At 36.3% G+C, this 17,289-nt stretch overlaps 1 pseudogene; it reads right to left on the bottom strand.

Annotated features, from left to right (window-relative positions):
- Nucleotides 1-13,540: 13,540 nt before the first annotated feature.
- On the bottom strand, nt 13,541-16,888 carry LOC140856517 (uncharacterized; annotated as a pseudogene).
- Between the last annotated feature and the right edge of the window lie 401 nt (nt 16,889-17,289).

Below are 17,289 nucleotides of genomic sequence, written 5' to 3' on the forward strand. Positions count from 1 at the left end.
GTGGATGCCCCATATGATGGAGTTTGGCATGGAGAAAAGGATGGACGCCCAAGGTTCTAGCATGAAGTTGTTTCAATGTGAGAAAAAGAGGGCACCTTCTCTTCTTATCCCTTTTTCTTACAACTAAGTTGTTGGTTGTTGAAGGTAATTTCTTTTCTCTCTTCCTTGTCCAAGAGTTAGACATATCTCTCTCTTTCTCTCTCTCAAAGATGTCCAAGAGTTGGACATGATTAAAATTAGATTGATCAAATTTATTTTTTGTCCATGAGATGGACAGTTCTTCTCTACCTTTCCTAAATCTAATCCAAAAGTTGGATGAGAAAGGAAGACAAAAGAGATTAGATCTCTTGTCTTCTTTTGTAGATCTTAAATTTTTTCTTGAAAAGAAAAAATTAAAAAAAATTAAATGTGATCTGATTTCATCATCCTCCTATAGATTTGATTGATACTCTTGAGAAAAGAATCAAAAGATCAAGTTGATTCAATAATTCATGTAGCAATCTCTGCAAGAAAGCTAGCACCCCGATGAGATCGAGTCCTTCTGATCAGATCATCTTCGGTGGATACTCGTAGAGGCCGAACGTGTGTGCGGCTCTGCAGAAATCTCACCAACTTATCATGGACTATCGAATCACGATGAAGATCTATCCGTGTAAAGGTAAAGGTCTAATTCTAAATCTGATTTTATTTTTCAGTGCATCTTAATTTTAGCATGTGAACATTTCTGGCATGTATAAATTAGATCTATATTTTATGCATGTTAGATTTAAAATTATTTTAAATTTAGGTCCAGTTTAAATTTTGCTATGTTCATAATTTTTAAAAGTTAAAAATTTGCATATTCTGATCTCTGCATGTATATCCCAGATGTGCCACATCCTTCAACTAAAAGAGAAGGCTTGGACAAAATTACAGACCTTCCTTGTTCTATAATTCAAAAAAAAGTTGGAGAAGGCAAAGTTGGAGGCCATGGACTACTATTGCACATGGAGAGGAGGCTACAAATTTGAAGTTGAGCATCATAATGATAGATTTATTATGAACTTGGGAGAGAATATTTATGGATATAGGATGTGGGATTTAACTGACATCCCATACTATCATGCTGCAGCAGCTATTATATTTGTTGAAAAGGAAGCAGAATATTTTGTTAGTGCATGGTACACTAAAGATATATTTTTAGGGCCCATAAATATATCATTGAGCCGGTTCCAAGCATAAAATCTTGGCCAAAGATAGAGTATCCTATTGTGTCCCACTTCCCCTAAGGGCTCCTCTAGATGGATCCAAAAAGGTAAGAGAAAAAAGGATGAGCCAAAGGATTCTAACAGAATCAAAAGAAGGGGTACATCCTTAAGATGAGCCAAAAGATTCTAGTAGAATCAGAAGGAGGGGTACATCTTTAAGATGCAGGAATTACCAACAATAGGACCATAACTTTAGGATTTATAAAAGCTTTAGGAAGGAGAAGGTAAAGAGAAAAACAAAAAATATTGCATCCAGTCAAACCAAAAGCAAAGTTAGTAGGAAAAAAGAGAGAGATCGCAGGTATTATAGCCTCATTTACATTCAATAATATAGTTGACTGATATTTGCATATGTTGCAGCATCATTTTTTAGGCTCAAAGGAGGAAAAAGAAAGAAGACAGTAGCCTCAAAGCCTACCTCCCAACCAACTCCCTCCTAGCATCCCTCCTCTTAGCCATGACTTATAGCTCACAGTATTACGCCCATTTTTTACCCCATTAAAAACTTTCATCATTTGGGGTGATAGCTTTTAGGGTATTTAGGTGTATTTGGATATATCATTTTGCATATTTTGGATATCATTTTGGGTGTATTTGAATATATCGAGCTTTTGGGATATTTGATTGTATTTGTATATATCATTTTGGGTATTTGAGATATCATTTTGGGTGTATTTGGATATATTGAGTTTTTAGGATGATAGCTTTGGTGTTTATATAATAATACATTCTTTATTATGTGATATCTGTGAAACCTTGTGATACACTATGTTATTTTGTGTCCGTGTAACCTTGTATTTGTGAAACCTTGTGATACATTGTACTACCTTATAATATCTTGTGATACAATATGATGCATTGCAAAACATTATGATATATTTCAATACATTAGGATATATTGTATTAATTATCGTAGAATGTGATAGAGAATGGTTTAGTATCATCAACTATGATACTGGATGCTTTGATTTTATTTTTGGGCATTACATCATAATATATTAAGAAATTTTTAAATTTCACTTTTATCTATAGTTGTGATATCTTGAGTTGGTTGTGATGTTAGAATAGCAGATATGATGGATGATGAATAAGTTCTTTATAGCTTATAAGTACCCCCAAAATACATCTGCTAATATATTTTTATTTATCTATAGTAGAGGGAGTGTAAGTGTAACAAAGGAAAAGTTTAGGAGAGGTCATTGGAACTTTAATTTGGAAGGGGGTGAGATTGTGATATTCAAAAAAAATTGAGAGGGTGTCATTGAAACTCCATAAATTAATTCAATTCATTACTTTATGATATTTTAACTTCATGAAATGAATTCCATGTTTGTTTTCTTTTACTATGCCATTAGTTCTTACTTCAGGACAAGATTCCTCAGCCATATAAATTGCATTTGAAAAAATGCATTGCATGTTTATCCTTTTACTATGTCTACTTGGGACCAAAATACACTTGTAATATTAAAAATATAACAATTACAATATGCATATGTGCTGGAAAATTAGAGAACACATTTTTCATTACATAAATCATTAGATATTGCAAGTTAACCTCGAAATATCCTTGAAATAAAAGATCCACTTTTGAGACAAATCTCAAACATTCAATGGAGCATATTTTATACATTTAAAATTCAGGCCCGATTATATAAAAAAAAAACTATAGTAATCTAGCAGTATACAGTGAACAACCCATTTAGCCCTTCTTTTGTGGCTTGAAATTTGGTCCTCAAGCTTCTTATTCCATTGCAACAGCCTATTAATAACATTCTTGTCTCTTGTATTTAAAAGTGGATCATACCAATGGAAGTAACTACAGGCCCTAATTGTCTGAAATAATTTGGAATGGGAGATTAAAGCCAAAAATCGAATCAAAAATTGAAAATGAGGAAAATGGCAATATACCTCATACATTCTGCATCCCAAGAAACGTCGGCCAAGATTTTTCGGTGGTCTATGAGATCCTCAAAGATGATCTAATTCTACAATGGCAAAAATCAACAGTTTGGAAGAAGTAAGTGGAAGAATTTTACTGAGAATCTCTCATGATCTCCTTCTCTCTCTCCTTCTACAACCCTTCCTTTCTTCTCCGAATTTCTTCTTCTTCACCCATGGCTTGATTGAAGATTTATTCTTTTCCATCCGTGGCTTGATTGAAGATTTTTTCTCTCCATATGGTTTGAGTTTTGGTTTTGTTTTCCTCTACTTTTGATTTACGGTAATCGGCATCCCAAACTTTGGGTCACTTAAGGTGTCACGCCCCAAATCCGGGACATAACACGGCCATGCTACCAAGGGATGGACCCACGATAACACGAAGCCAAAATTCATCTTCTTAAGTATAATGACAGGTGTATCACAAATAAAGATAATAATAAAGTTCAATTCAATTATTTAATTAAACCAAAACTGGTTCAGAGCATCTAAATCCAGAGATAAAATAATTCAAGTCTTAAAATTCATAATGTCTTCAATCCATAAACATAAACTGAATTCCTAGAGCAAAATTTCTAAACTTGCTTTGCTGATCTCCAAGCTTGGATTCTCTTTCCTTCGATCCTAGCCTTATTTCTCTGTACATAAAAGAGAAAACAAAAAGAATATGAGCTACACTAGCTCAGTAAGTAGACTTCCGCTTCCTTACCGGATCAAGCATAAGTTTTCTATGATAATGCATCATTTAGCAAATAACAATTATTGTAAAAATAAATATTTCATAGAGCATATAATAAAACAAGTTATAAGCTCATCATGCATGCATAAATCATGTATATTTCATAATTATGAATCGTAAATCATTTTCATCATGTATTCATGTCATGTTTCAAAACATTGCTCAAAGACATTCTTGCTAAGGTCACTATTATACCCGTGACAGGGCCATGTTTCTTAATCGATAAAGTTCTTAATTCATGTGCCAACTTTATACCCACTGGCAGGGCCATGTTTCGTGTGGATGCTAGCTCCGGATGTCGACCTTCCCGAAGAGATTCATTCATAGCTATCTGAGAGCCTTTGAAATCATTATATCTTTCTTAAAGCATACATATACATAGATGGAAAAACAATGAAATTCATGCTTCATAATCATACTATTTTCATAAAACATATTCATGAAATCAATACTCATAATAAAACATACTTTTTCATATCACATATGCCGATCCTTATTTTATGAAAAATTATGATTTCATCAATAGCAATTCTTTGCATAAAATATGATCATTTAAAAAAATAAATAAGGAGCATAAGATCTACTTACCTCGATCGTCCAGGACCTTTTAATCTTCCTTAAAAGAATCAGACAGTCCTATTTAAAATATTAAATCATTAATAAAATTTATATTTTTTAATAAAATTACATAATAAAAGAAATGACCGATTTGATAATCAGTTCAATAAATCTCTCCTTCGGCTCTAACCTGATTTAAGGTCATAGTCCCTAAAAGTGAAGAAGATAGCCTAATAAGGGATTCATAGGATTTTTTTTTTTTTTTTTTTAGAGAGGGAAAGTAGAGAGAGAAAGTAGAGAAGAAAGTGGAGAGAGAATCTTCGTATCTTTTAAAAATGGCAATCACGATTGAGATCATCAGAGGTTATATCAAGGTGACTTAATATAGATTAACCATGATTGATATTATCAATTTCGAAAAAAGAATCGGATCGGGATCCGATCTACTGGCACGAATTTTGGAGCAGTTCTAGATCATCATATTTTCATCTCGAGTTTATCCTAGGGTTTGTGATGTAATCAGAGAGAGAGAATGACCCTAGAGAGATGAAATTCATAATGAGAGAGAAAGGTCTAGAGAGAGAAAATAGGAAGAAATTTTAGAGAGAGAAAATGTAGAGGAGACAGGTAGAGAGAAAAAGTCTAATTCTAGAGAGAGAAAGACTTAAGAGAGAGATGAGAAAAACTTTCTCTCACATATATATATATATTATTATTTTTCTTTTTTTATATATATTTATATATATATTTTCTTTTTCTTTTTCTTTTTCTTTTTCTTTTTAGAGAGAGACAATAGAGAGAGAGAAAGAGAGGGAAAAAGAGGGGAGAGAGGAAAATTTTCCTCTTTTCTTATTATTATATTTTTCTTTTTTTTTTTTCTTTTTCCTTTTCTTTTCTTTTTCCTTTTTCTTTTCTTTTTCTTTTTCCCCTTTTTCTTTTCTTTTCTTTTCTTTTCTTCTTCTTCCTGGGCTTTCATTGGGCCGAAACAGGGGACTTGAGGTCCCCGTGCCTTGATCGGCCGATCAACGGCATCTCATGGCCGGCGGCAATGGCCGACTCTCCCGGGTTCGGAGAAGACCAGGGCCGGCGGTCGGCGTGACCGTCGGCGCCGAAAAATCATAGGAAAGAGGCGGCGAACAGGGGGTTTTCTTCTCCAACTAAATCCGGCGACACCCATCGCCGGCCATCGTGCTCACCGGCACGGGAGGAGGGAGACACTTACCAACAACCTCCGGTGACCCCCACCGGCGAGAAATCGCGGCGAACACGGGTCGAGGAGTCACGGCTTCAAACGAGAAAATCGGAAAAAATCTCCGACAATCGACGGCGACTGAAGGGTCTACCCAAAGAGGAGAGAGGGGTTTCTTATAGGGTTCGTCCTAGGGTCTTTTAATGGCCCTAGGACTCCGATTTTTGATCGGAGAAGAGGAAGACTCCGATCGGGAGTCTTCTGCTCTGTTTTTCCCTTTTTTTTTTTTTTTTTCGGGTGCTTTGAGCTGGTTTTGGGCTAATTGGGCCGGGTTATCACATTCTACCCTCCTAAAAAAAAAATTTCGTCCTCAGAAATTTAACAATACCTTCATTTTCAAATAAGTGTGGATATCTCGTCTTCATATCGTCTTCAAGCTCCCAAGTAGCCTCTCTCTCTTCATGATTACTCCAATGAATCTTTACGTATGGAATGTACGCCGTCTTAGAACTTGCTCTTTTCGATCAATAATTCGCAGGAAATTCTTCATAGGTTAGATCTTCATGAACTTGCAATGGCTCATACTTTATCACACTGTTTGGATCAGGTACAAACTTCTCAGTAGTGAAACATGAAAGACATTGTGCACTTTGGATAAATCTGGTGGTAAGACTAGTTCGTATGCAACATCTCCTACTCGATTTAAAATTTCAAAAGGTCCAATATATCGGACTCAGCTTGCCATGTCTCCCGAACCTCATGACACCTTAGTAGGTGATACTTTAGAAAAAACATGATTACCGACCTGAAATTCTAATTCTCTTCTTTTTCTATCTGCCCAACTCTTTTGTCTATCCTGTGCTGCCTTGAGTCTTCTCTTGATTAGATAAATTTTGTCTCTGGCATCTTGAACTAACTCGGGACCAATTAATTTTTTTCACCCACTTCATCCCAATACAGAGGGGATCTACACTTTCTTCCATATAGGGCTTCATAGGGTGCCATCTGGATACTAGAATGAAAACTGTTATTATATGCAAATTCAATCAATGCCACATGATTATCCCAATGTCCTCCGAAGTCAAAAGCACAAGCTCTTAACATATCCTCCAGAGTTTGAATTATCCTTTCAGATTGGCCATCGGTCTGAGGATGGAATGCAGTACTAAGCCTCAATTCTGTTCCAAAGCATCTTGAAAATTTTTCCAAAATCTAGATACAAATCGTGGATCTCGATCAGATACCATACTTACTGGAACACCGTACAGATGTATAATTCCATCAATATACATCTGGGCTAACTTATCAAGCGGAGTGCCAACTCGAAAAGGTAGGAAGTGAGCTGATTTAGTAAGCCGATCAACAATCACCCACACGCATCATTTTTTTTTGTTGTCTTTGGAAGTCCAGTAACGAAATCCATCGTGATATGTTCTCATTTCCATTCTGTATCTCTAATGGTCTTAGTAGACCAGCAGGTCTTTGATGTTCGGCTTTCATTTGTTGGCATACCAAACATTGAGATACAAACCGAGCTATCTCCTGCTTCATTCCATTCCACCAGAAGAGTTGTTTTAAATCTCTATACATCTTTGTACTACCGGGATGAAAGAGAAAGGGATTTATGGGCTTCTTCAAAATTTTTTTTTTAGTTCAGGATCACCTGGTATATATAATCTTTCCCAAAATAAAGAGTTCCATCTGTATGGAGTCTAAACTCAGTTCGTAATCCTTTCTCCATGTCCTTCTTAATCTGACATAAATGAATATCACTTTGTTGGGCCGCTTTTATCTGTTCGATCAATGCTGGTTGTACCATTAAATTTGCTAATACATTCTTAACATCAGAACAATCACTTCAATTTGCAAATCTTCAAGATCCCTAAGAATTTGTTGCTGAAAGGATAGCAGAGTCATCACATTCGCTGAAGACTTCCTACTAAGTGCATCTGCCACCAACATTAGCTTTTCCAGGGTGATATTTAATATTTAGATCATAATCTTTTAATAGTTCAAGCCACCTTCTTTGCCTCATATTCAGCTCTTTTTGAGTAAATAAGTATTTTAAGCTTTTATGATCAGTAAAGTTTCACATGATTCTCCATATAAATAGTGTCGCCAAATCTTTAAAGTAAAAATAATAGCTGCTAACTCCAAATCATGGGTCAGATAATTCTGCTCATAGACTTTTAATTGTCGAGAAGCATAAGCTGTGACCTTATCATTTCTGCATCAACACACAACCTAATCCTTTCTTAGAAGCATCACTATAAATGACAAATCCTCCTTCACTAGATGGTAGAGTAAGAACTGGGGCAGATATCAATCGTTACTTCAGATCTTGAAAACTCTGCTCACATTCACTGCTCCATTCAAATTTTATTCGTTTCTGAGTTAAGCGAGTCAGAGGAATTGCAATTTGAGAAAAATTCTTTGACGAATCTTCTATAATAACCAGTCAAGCCTAAGAAGCTTCTAACTTCGTCACATTAGTCGGAGGCCAATTTACCACGGCTTCTATCTTCTTTGGATCGACTGAGATTCCTTCCTTAGATATTACATGGCCGAGGAAGATAACACTATCCAACCAGAATTCACACTTGCTAAGCTTGACGAAGAGCTTCTTTTTTCTCAAGGTCTGAAACACGATCCTCAAATGTCTCTCATGTTCCTCTATATTTTTAGAATACACTAGGATATCATCAATAAAAACAACAACGAATTGATCCAGATACGGCTTGAAAATCCTGTTCATTATATCCATAAAAGCAGTCGGTGCATTGGTTAGTCCAAAAGGTATTACTAAAAATTCATAATGACCATACCTGGTTCTAAATGCTATCTTAGGTACATCTTCATCTCTAATTCTTAGTTGATGATAGCCTGATCGTAAGTCAATTTTGGGAGAAAACTTGAGCATCCTGAAGTTGATCAAATAAGTCATCTATTCGTGAAAGAGGATATTTGTTCTTTATGGTTACCTTTGTTCAACTCCCGATAGTCAATGCATAATCGCATGCTTCCATCTTTCTTTTTCACAAATAACACAAGAGCTCCCCAGGGTGATGTACTTGGTCGGACAAACTTTTTATTCAAAAGTTCTTGCAGTTGATCCTTTAATTCTCGTAATTCTACGGGAGCCATCCAATAAGGAGGTTTCGAAATAGGTCCGGTTCTGGGGTGATATCAATTTTAAATTCAACTTCATGCTCTGGGGGCAATCCGGGTAGTTCATCTGAAAAAATATCAAAAAATTCTTTGACAATTGGGATATCATCTAGCTTTATCTTTTCCTTCTCGACGTCTATTACATGGGCCAAAAATGCTTTGCATCCTTTCTTAAAGCTTTTCTTGCGTTCATGATTGAGATAATACCCAAAGATTGTTTGGATTCCGTATTATGAACTTCGCCTTGAAAGAAGAATTGCGGTTCATCCGAAATTTGAAATACCATCTTTTTCCAAAACAATCAATATGTGCATGCTATGAAGATAACCAGTTCATCCCAAGGATAACGTCAAAATCATACATATTTAGCTGAATCAAATCTGCTGCTAATTCTTTTTCTTCTATTTGGATTATGCAATTCTTGAAAATAATGTCAGCAACAACAATATTTTTAAAAGGTGTGCTAACATATAATGGTTCATTTAGTTTTTTAGGCACACAATTCAAAAGAAGTAGCAAACTTGAGAGATATAAAAGAGTGTGAAGAGCCAGAATCGAATAACACACGAGCATAAATAGAATTGACTGGGATAATACTGTCACCACTTGATCATTTGCATTGGCCTCCTGCTGGTTTAAAGTAAACACTCGTGCGTTTCCTTTTTATTTTTGATCAACTGGTTTGTTAGATCTAGAGTCATCTCTTTTCTTATTTGGGCAATCACGAGCCATATGTCCTTTTTCACCATATAAGAAGCATGCTCCAATCCTCTTGAGACAAGGTCCATTGTGATTTTTTCCACAGTAGGAGCAGGATGAAGATTCTTTCTTCTTATCAGAGTTATTATTTTTAAAATTTTTTTGTTGATCCTTTAGATTTCCTGCTGATCTCGATCTCTTCTTATCTCCTCTTTCTAGTTCTGCTCTTTTCAATTCAGATTCCACTTTCAAAGCTCGCTCCAGTACGTCCTTGTAGTTATTGAAAATATGAGAAGACAGACGGAATCGAATTCCATATCTTAGACCTTGTTCAAATCTGTTAGCTTTACTCCTTTCGAATTCCATAAGCTGGGGGCAGAAGCGGCCTAGCTCATTAAACTTGTTAGCATATTCTAGCACCGTCATATCATCATTTTGCTTTAAGGGCTAAAAATTCATTTTCTTTTACCCAATCTCATTGTCCCCGAAAAGTACTGATCATAAAATATCTTTTGAATTCTTCTCAAGTGAGCTGATCATCATTGTTCCCATAGGCAGCTTTTATTGCAGTCCACCAAAACTCGGTATTTTCTTTTAACATATGAATGGCTAATCGGACCTTCACATTCTCAGGGTATTGCAGGGCATCAAATAACTTTTTCATCTCTCGAATCCATGTCTCTGCAGCCATAGGATCAGATCCACCCTCAAATAGAGGTGGGTTAAGCCTTCTGAATCTCTCGTAGTATAACTCCATAGATAATGTCGGTCGAGGAGCAGTCTGTGCTTGCTGCTGAATAAGCTGAGCCACCACTTGACATACACCAGCAATGTCCGCCTGTGTGGCCGGTGCGTCAGGAGCCCGCTCAGCTGGTTGATTGTCAGCTCCTCGTGACGTCAGTCTTGCTCCTCTTGTCCTAGCGGCCATATTTGCCAAAGTCTCGCCCTCCCTATTCGCTCATCGCTTCCTATTCAAATGCCAATCATTATTACGTTATTCTATAATAGAGTTACAGTACAGTTAATAATTTAGGTCAGAGTCTAACTATGCGTAACCTAACTACTCACTGTTAGGTTTTAAGTTCTACCCTTGATTAAACCTATGGCTCTGATACCATACTTACTGTCACGACCCAAATCCGGGATATAACACGGCCATGCTACCAAGGGATGGACCCACGATAACACGGAGCCAAATTCATCTCCTTAAATATAATGACAGGTGTATCACAAATAAATGTAATAATAAAGTTTAATTCAATTATTTAATTAAACCAAAACTGATTCAGAGCATCTAAATCCAAAGATGAAATAATCCAAGTCTTAAATTCATAATGACTACAATCCATAAACATAAACTGAATTCCTAGTGCAAAATTTCCAAACTGGCTTTGCTGATCCCCAAGCCTGGATTCCTTTTTCTTCGGTCCTAGCCTTATTTCTCTGTACATGAAAAAGAAAACAAAAAGAATATGAGCTATACTAGCTCAGTAAGTAGACTTCCGCATCCTTATCGGATCAAGCATAAGTTTTCTATGATAATGCATCATTTAGCAAATAATAATTATTACAAAAAATAAATATTTTATAGAGCATATAATAAATCAAGTTATAAGTTCATCATGCATGCATAAATCATGTATATTTCTCAATTATGAATCGTAAATCATTTTCATCATATATTCATGTCATGTTTCAAAACATTGCTCACAGACATTCGTACTAAGGTTACTATTATACCCGTGACAGGGCCATGTTTCTTAATCGACAGAGTTCTTAATTCATGTGCCAACTTTATACCTGCTGGCAGGGCCATGTTTCGTGTGGATGCTAGCTTCGGATGTCGATCTTCCCGAAAGAATTTATTCATAGCTATCTGAGAGCCTTTGAAATCATTTTATCTTTTTCTTAAAACATATATATTCATAAATAGAAAATAATAAAATTCATGCTTCATAATCATGCTATTTTTATATGACATATTCATGAAATCAATGCTCATAATAAAACATGCTTTTTCATATCACATATGTCGATCCTTATTTTATGAAAAATTATGATTTCATCAATAGTAATTCTTTACATAAAAGCATGATCATTTAAAAATAAATAAGGAGCATAAAATCCACTTACCTCGATCGTCCGGGATCTTTTAATCTTCTTTAAAAGAATCGGATAGTCCTATTTAAAATATTAAATCATCAATAAATTTTATATATTTAATAAAATTATAATATAAAGAAATGATCGATTTGGTGATCAGCCCACTAAATCTCTTCTTTCGGCTCTAAACCGATCTAAGGTCATAGGTCCTTAGGTCCCTAGGAGTGGAGAAGATAGCCTAATAAGAGATTCATAGGATTTCTTGGAGAGAGAATTTTTTTAGAGAGAGAAAGTAGAGAGAGAATGAATTCAATTCTAGAGAGAGAAAGACTTTAGAGAGGGATGAGAGAAACTTTCTCTTCTTTTTTTTTTATTCTTATTATTTTATAAATATATATTTTTCTTTTCTTTTCTTTTTCTTCTTTTTTTTCCTTTTTATTATTATTATTATTATTATTATTATTTGATTATATATTTTTCTTTTCTTTTCTCTTTTTTTTCTTTTTCTTTTCTTTTTTTTTTTTCTTTTTTTTTTCTTTTTCCTTTTCCTTTTCTTTTTCTTTTTTTTTCCTTTTCTTTTTCTTTTTCCCCCGTGGCCTTCTTTGGCCGGAACAGGGGACCTAGAGGTCCCCGTTCCCTACGTCGGCCGTTCACGGCCACCCTTGCCCGGCGGTGGCCGGCAGCAAGGGCGGCCTTCCCCCGAGTTCGGAGGGCCTGTACCGGCGGTCAGTGATGACCGTCGGTGCCGGAAAATCGGAGAAAATAGGCGGGACAGAGGTTCTCTTTTCAGCAAAATCCGGCGACCCCGTCGCCGGCAATCGTGCCCACAGGCACGAGAAAGAAGGGAGAGAAGAAGAGGGAGAGGAGGGAGACCTTACCACAACCTCCGGTGACCCCACCGGCGTGAAATCGCGGCGAGCACAGGTCGAGGGGCCGCGACTTCAAACGGAAAAATCGGAGAAAAATTCCGGCGATCGTCGATGCCTGTTGGATCTACACTTAGAGGAGAAGAGGGGGGTTCTTATAGAGTTCGTCCTAGGGTCTTTTAATGGCCCTAGAACTCTGATTTTTTATCGGAAATGGGGAAGAGGAAGACTCCGATCGGGAGTCTTCCTGCTCTATTTTTTTATTTATTTTTTTATTTTTTTATTTTTTTACAGGGCTTAGTGGGCCGGGCTTTCACACTTTAAACTTGCTGAGTGTCATATATGAAAAATCTGGTGTTCATCTCCCCAACGAAGTCAATTCATGCATGCAGGACTTTGATGGTTGTTTTTGAGATATTTGAAACTTGAAAGTCTTAGTCTTTTAAACACCCACCTAACTATATTGAATCAAGTTATCTCCTTATCCATGCATGATTGCTTAGTAGAACAAGTTAAAGATGCATGTTCAAAAATACCTTGCAAAGCCAATTGAACTTCATGAATCACGCTCACCAGCCATGTGACAATTGCATAATATAAGGTTTGAATGGTGATTTAGAGATATGAGCAATCCTAGCACATTCAGAGATAATTTCTTTCATTAAAAACTAATTATATACATGCATTTACACTGTCCAAATAAATGTTTATATTGGTCAATACAATATGACTTTGCGGCTGCAGCCATCCAGATATTGTTCTTTTTCTTGTGTTAAGTGCAGTAATTTACAGATAGTTATACGAGACATTCTAAATGTGGAACAAACATTTCATTCATCACTAGAGCTTGGAAGCAATACACCAGTAGCATTATAAAGTTACATATCACACAAACCAAATGATAAAATTTTAGCCCACATGTGCCTGTTGTACAATTGCAGACCCTGAGAACATAACAGTATTTACCTACCTTTTTAGTTACAGAATGCAATAAAGATGCCGCAAAAATAGCCTTTCACATCAATAAGTTTCACTAGACTAGTTGTTTAGTGACATTTTCCTTTAGGAAATGCAATATGGGGAGAGCTTGATTTTTTGTGTCCAAGTCATCCTTCAGTTCCACACTTAAATCCTGACTATCAGCAAAAAAGGACAGCAAAAATGCTTGTAAGAATAGCTATGCGGAGCCATTAAATTTACAGAGAAGGAGAAGGCCAGAATTTTCTTAATTGTAAAGAACCAAGTGATCACTTGGAGCTCTGCAAGGATTTGTGTTCTATGTAACCTTACTGAATTTGATTTCGAGCTTCTTCATCTTTGCTTCTTGCTCCTTAATCGCCAGATACTGGGACTGAAAGAAAGAAAAATGGTGAAGTTTAGTAGAATTCTGGATATTAAGCATCCAAGAATCCAATATATGGTAGAAACTATACCTTGCAATTAAGAATATCCGCTTTATGTTCTGCCTGACCTTAGTGAATTCACTGGATTTTTTTCATCTTTGCTTCTTGCTCCTAATCACCAAGTTTAGAGACTGTACGTCCAAAGTTTTTGAGAATTAACCTAAAGACCGGGACTGCTAAAAAAGAATGAATAACAAAGTTTAAAGTTTAGTAGATTTCTGGATGTTAAGCATCCAAGAAAAAGATGGTAGAAACTACAGCTTGCAAATAAGAATAAATTATATAGTGTTTCATCTTGGCCAAGGACCCACACGGGCATGTCTTTAGTTGGAGACACGTGTTGTGGAGAAGTCTTGAGTACTCCATCGATATCATAATAACCTTTGGCCAGTCTTTTTGGATGATCTCTTAATTTGATCATTGTAAATGGTATCAAAGATGACCCAGCCTATGGCCCATATGACCAGGGGATGCTACAAAATGGCCCTTTGAAGGCTGACCACAAGATGGTCATGGTATTTGTGATTGGATCCTTTCTTTGGCTCTAGAAAATTTTTTGCTATAGTATCTAGTGTCTCTTGCATTGAATGGAGGATGAGACATGGAGATGGGGATTTAACTGTTTGAGATTTAAATTTTCTAGAGCATATTTATGCTTCTTTGGATATGGAAAGGCTTTTCAGACTAGAATACAGAGAGACCTGTTATTTGAAATTCCATTAAAAAAACATCGTCGAATCTTTTCATGGATCTTTAAGGTAAACAAGGATTTTGTTGCGTTGTTGGGACTATATGGCGCCATAATTACAGTGGATCTGTAGACCAGAAAATGGGAATAGGAAAGTGAGATCAGAGATGCAATGGATTTCCTACATTAAGAATAGGAAAGTCAGAAAGGCCACACCAAGTGGGGGGAGAGGGGAGGGTTGTGGCTGAGACTGACCCAATTCTAGGCCCCCACCCACAGTGCTGCCCCTGATTGCATGGCTGATGTAGCACCATTCATTATTCAGTCACCAACCATTTAATTTAATACCAAACATGTCTCGGAACTTATTCAAGGTCTCGACAATCAATTAAAGAGCATTGATTTATCTTTGAACAATCCTCATTTCTTCGATCTTTTATCATCGAGATGCCTTATGGATTCTTGGCCATAAGGAGGTTCTTGATCAATAGGATTTTTATCATTGGATCTTGCCAGTGAATTTTCAGTTGCAAGCTCTCCATACAATCAACTTCAACTTTTGAATATTTATCATCACTAGAGATCCAATAAATTTGGTTATTTTTATTTTTGAGGGAATAACAAATTCAGTTCCTTTCGGGTCATGTACTCCTATGTGTGAATATATCCTAGATCATGACATCTGGACTATCAAACCTTGTATCATGTTTTTGTGAATTCTTCTCAATTATTTCAAATTGAGCCCCCGATTGTTGCACTGACTAGTTGTGATACAGCATAACCAAAAAAAAAAAAGATCTTAATGATCAAATATTGAAGGAATGGATTTTTATATCGGATTTAGAGAAAGGAAAACTAGATTTGATCTAATCCACAATAATGATGGGAAATCAACTTAGCAAAGACTAAATCTAAGCTTGGAATCTACCGGACAATCATACATGAGAAGAAAAACTAATGAAAACAGAATATTGTTACTCTTCATTAGTCTTTAAGAGATGATCATTACCCATAATATCTAAGCCACTGTAATTGGATACTAAGAAACATAAACTTAATTAAACACATTATGTAATCAGATTGATCCCAGCCATTGATACCCTTCATAAAGATAGTGAGGTGACAATGTGAGGGGGCAAAGGAAGCTGAAAGGAAAAATATGGACTCAAGGTGGTGAAAAAAGTAGAAAGCATGAAAGGAATAGGAAGGCACAAGAAGGGGCCAACAGTCATGGGAAGAACCTACTATAGATTTGCAATGGAAAGGACAATATCACATTGGAAAAGTGTGAAGGAGGGTAAATAGAGGTTGTGGGACCGAGAAGGCATAGAGCAGCATGAAAAGGGAAAAGCATATTGGGTAATCAAATTAGAAGGAAGAAGTGTTGAACAGCTTTAAGAGCAATATAATTAAGACATTGGTGATGTAATAATGTATCATCAAGTCATGTAATAATTCCAAAATAAAGGTAGAAATAAGATATTGGTGATGTCATTCTTGGGTGGATCATGATAACGCTTGCAAGGTGTGGAAAAGGGCACTTAGATATGATAAGCCTCGAATTCGGTGGGATTCAAACAGTAAAAATTTAGAATAGAGACAATATCCACCTCTGTATATGTTCCATAATGTGATGCTAGTAGAAGTTTACAGAAATCAGCATTCCAATAGCTAACAGAAGAAGCAATACAAGAAATTAACACTGATCTTTTCTAGCAGTTACATGCTGTTTAACCTCTTCCACCGAAGCCTCTTGCTTGTGAATCATTTGAAGAACATGAAGCAGGTGCAAATGAATAAGCAGGCGCTGTGCAAGAGTAAACTGTAGGAAAGTAGACTGACAGCCAACTTGATAGAAAGGGAAAGCCTGTTATTCTCCATTTCTTGCACAAAATCATCGATTTTGTCCTCCCGGTTTTCACTCATCAACCACCCTAAAACATGGATAAACATATTCCTTTTTGGACTTGTAAAATAATTTCAGAATATGATTTTATTCAGATCATTAGAAGTTTCTTCCACCAGATCTTGATCGCTCTCTTTGCACTGCAGACTCTGCAACATATATTTCACCTCTCTGTGTGAGATAATCCACCATCTCCTATGTCATTTCAACAGCCACAGAAGTTGGAACCTTAAAGAGGCTAGTGGTGTTATCCACACAAGCCATGGCCAATCCATGAAGCAAGAGTTGCGCTACTTTGTTCACTAGTTCTGTGTCACATTGGTCGTAACAAAGTAACAAGCTATCTTCCTTTGCCAACCCTGGATCTTATGCTGGAAGATCCATTGCACCTTCTGATTAGTTCCTACAAAGTGATGAACTAACATACGATAATCAACAATATGCAAAATAAATAAATACCATGGGACAAATATTGAACAAAATGACGATAACAGGAACAAAATCTCTCAGCTAAGCTCAAAAGATAATTCTAGATTTAGGTTCAATTTTAGTAGCTGTTGCAGCAGAAATCCATCCTTGAGTCAAATTGGCTGGAGTCGGATGGCGATGGCAGGTCGGCGGCGGCGGGACCTGCAAGACAAATCTCCGATCAGAGTTGACTTCGGTGCGGATCCTCCAACGCTCAAGTTAGATTTTTGAAGAACAGATGGGAAGGAGTAAGCGTTTTGAGAGAGAGGCGATCTCATATCTTGAGGGTCCTCTGTGGGCCTTTACTTATAGATGGA

The sequence above is a fragment of the Elaeis guineensis genome, chromosome 1 (assembly GCF_000442705.2).
Source record: "Elaeis guineensis isolate ETL-2024a chromosome 1, EG11, whole genome shotgun sequence".
Taxonomy (NCBI): domain Eukaryota; kingdom Viridiplantae; phylum Streptophyta; class Magnoliopsida; order Arecales; family Arecaceae; genus Elaeis; species Elaeis guineensis.